This window comes from Grammomys surdaster, unplaced genomic scaffold, assembly GCF_004785775.1.
Source record: "Grammomys surdaster isolate TR1022 unplaced genomic scaffold, NIH_TR_1.0 220, whole genome shotgun sequence".
Lineage (NCBI taxonomy): Eukaryota > Metazoa > Chordata > Mammalia > Rodentia > Muridae > Grammomys > Grammomys surdaster.
The window spans coordinates 10634155-10637958 of NW_021604665.1; positions in this window are offsets into that span (position 1 = coordinate 10634155).

The following is a 3804-nucleotide window of genomic DNA, read 5'->3' on the forward strand; positions in this document are numbered from 1 at the left end:
ATATATTAAATCAGGAATCTTGACTCCAGCAAGAAAAACAACAAAATAAGGAGAATAACTATAATTGTCAATTGCACATCTGACAAAGGTTGGCATCCATTATGTGTAAGGAACTCAAAAGACTTTGTTGCAAACAATAATAACCTGATATGAAATAGGTTATATACTGGATAAGAAGGGCCCACAGAGGCTCGTCTATTTGAATGCTTGTTCCATAGTTGATATAAATGTTCAGGAAGTACTAGAAGCATTACCGTGCTGGAAGAGTTGTGTCATTGAGATGGGCTCTGAGGTCTTGAATGCTCTGCCATTCCCAATTAACTGTCTCTCTCTACCTTGATACCATCTCAGTAAGTAAAGTCTCAGTTACTGCTCCAGCACCATGCATGCCTACTTGTCTCCTGCCATGGTGGTCACAGACTTTATTCCTTTGGAACCAAGGGCCCCCAATAAGCACTTTTTTTCATACTATGTTTCAGCCATGATGTGTTTTCACAGCAATAGAAAGTGGCTAAGAGAACATGCACATTGCTATATGTTTCTCAAAAGATAAATTATTATTATGTATAGAAAAATATCAATCCATATTGATGATCGAGACTTGATTCCAAATCCCAACTATAATGTTAACTCACTGTAGTAAGAACAGCTATTATCAGGAAATAACAAGAAACAAAACAAAACAAAACAAAATAAAAAAACCAGTAAAATAGTACTCAGCCATGAAAAGAATGAGAGCCTATTTTATTTTAGGTGTGTGCTGAAATAAGTGAATTTTTCAATAATTATTTCACTGGAAAATATACATAACCATTGTCTCAGTTAGGGTTTCTATTGCTGCAGGGAAACACTATGACAAAAAGCAAGTTGGGGAGAAAGGGTTTATTCAGCCTATGCTTCCACATTATTATCACCAAAGGAAGTCAGGAGAGGAACTCATCCAAGGCAGGGGCTGATGCAGAGGCCATGGAGGGATGCTGCTTTTCAGCTTGTACCCATGTCTTGATCAGTCTGCTTTCTTATAGAACTCAGGATCACCACCCCAGGGATGGCACCACCAATGATGGGCTGGGCCCTCTCCCATCAATCACTAATTAAAAATTGCCTTACAACTGGGTTGTATGCAGGCATTTTAACCAGGCTCCTTCCTTTCAGATAACTCTAATTTGTGTGTCAAGTTGATGTAAGACTAGCCTGTACACTACCTATGCTTTCTTTGCCTTCATTATTTCACAATTACCCTTCTGTATGGTTTACAGAAAAGGATGTATGTATATGTGTACGTATGTATATATGTGTGTGTGTGTGCATTTGTACATTCATATTAACATGTTTTTATCCTTCTGCACATTTATTATTTATATATTTGTACACACACATACTTTAATCATATTCATCTCCATTATCTTGTCTTTTACACTCTTCTTTCCTGTTAGTTCCCTTTTTCTTCCCTAATAGCCACCTTCCTTTCTTCAGAAGACACAAATCTTGAACCACAGAAATTACTCTCTTCCTTTTTAAGATATATGTCACTACCATGAAACTAATATTTCCCAATATGCACAATTAGGTGACTATGTTTTGTCCCCAGGCTCTTTTTATGTTTTTTATCATCCCTGATTTTCAGGAGAAGACTGACTGATTTTGCTACTGATAAAGCCTAGGCCGACGTGGCTGACAGACAAATAAATGTGTTTAAATTCAGAGGGAAGATGGTTTTATTTCACACTGTAGAAAAAGCCAGTGGAGCCCCCTACTTAAGTCCCAGCAAGATATACTTTATCATTCATTGGTAATGGACTTGGAAGTGTGAAGGAATTTGTCTTAGGGAAGAATACAAACAGTATAGCCTTCTCAAGAGAGGTCTGGAGTCAAGTGAATCATAGGCAGAGCCATAGTGACCTGTCTTCTGAACCTTCACCCAGCTGATACCCTGTTCTGAAAGATATCTGTACTCCCTTATCTGTACTCCCCCTGAACACCTACGCTCCGGAGTCATCCCCTTCCCCACATCCTGCCTTTTTGTGTTTATAAGCCCTGTGTGAATAAGTAAAAATTACGATTTGATTTAAAAAATAAAATAATAATAGAAAAGAAAATACTATTTCAAAATAGAAAAATGTGAGCTAATCAAGAGTGTATGCTAGAAGAAATTTTAAATTTGAGAGCAAGAAACTTTTTTCACATATCAGAATATGATCAAAATGTTTACTGGGATGGAAAGTCGTTTCTAGATAATCTTTTGTTTTGATATCTTGATATTTAAATCCATTGAAAACTTTCAGGTGTTTTGAAATCACCATCCATACAATGAGGCCTCAGAATCTATGGCTTCCTGCATTTCAATGATCTCTTACCCATTTTATTTCTTCCAAATTATTCAAACTGTGCCTGTTAAACAAGTTTCCGTAGAACACAGGCTACTGTGTTGACATCGTTAGTTACTATATAATAGGATATGAGCTCCTTTCCAAACAATAGGTCTAGAGTCTGCTTGACGCAGGTATTTTCATACAATAGTTCTGCTACTTGAAAAATGACCTTGGTTGCATTCATCTTGGCTATTGTATCCAGCCTCATCATTTCTAGCCATAAGTCAAGTATCTACTAAATAAAACTTTTAGCAATAACATTCAAATGGATATTTAGAGGAAGGTAAGATCACTCTTACCCTGGGTCTAGGTCAGGTAACCAATATTCATTATAAAGGCAGAAAAATTCATGATTTTATGCTTAGACACCTGATTATTTTTGTAGTTCTGTACTCTATATCTAGGGGATGTTGGCATGAAACTTATATTTAACACTTTTTTTTTTTTACTAGAATTAAAACATTACTCTAAGAAAAAAGAGAGAGAGAGAGAGAGAGGTCTGGAGCTTACACTTCCCACATGACTTCTGGAGACTAAACCTAGTTTGCTCAACATGTTTGTCCAGAGTCCATATTATGAATGTTACTTAGTGCCTCAGACTTTTCAAGTTCCTAACTAGAAGTCTTCAGAAGCATAGGCCAGCTCTGCCAGGTCAAGTGGTTCTTGTTCCAACTCCATTATTACAATTCCTGAAGAACACGTTGAGTTATACACAGGCTTTATTTATAGAGAAGGCACTAAACTCTCTTAAAACACAAGTCAAGCTTTCAGCCTCTGATTTCATACCTTTCTCAATGGTGTCTTATGAAGAATTGCTCTAGCCTTCATCTATGACAGCTTCATCTGCATTTGGGTGCTACTGTGAGTGACTAAGTTTTTCTGCATGCCTAGCAAGGTTCCAGGAGCCCCTTTAGCAAGATCTCAGTGCTTACAGCCTCTTCAGCATATACTCTAGGGATCCTTTGCCCTCTCATAGTATCCCTTTCTCTTTCTCTCTTATTCATTGTGAGAAGAATATCTCCTGGGGGAGCGGGGAGATATCTTTTTTATCTCTTACCTAAAGGGCAGAGAATCACCTGACACTGAATAGTCAATGCCCCACCATCTGTGCTCCATTTTGTTCTGGTGTGAATCTACTGGCTGACCCTTAAAGAATGATCTAGATTCTAAAGCCTAATAATAAAACAGTGAAGATTATTAATTTGCTAGACAGAGTTCTTGAGTAATAGTCTGATAAAAAGCTCCTGTAATGTGTGTGTGTGTGTGTGTGTGTGTGTGTGTGTGTGTGTGTGAGAGAGAGAGAGAGAGAGAGAGAGAGAGAGAGAGAGAGAAGGAGGAGGAGGAGGAGGTGGAGGAGGAAGAGAAGGAGGAAGGGAGGGAGGGAAGGAGGGAGGGATGGAGGGAAGGAGGGAGGGAGGGAGGGAGGGAGGGA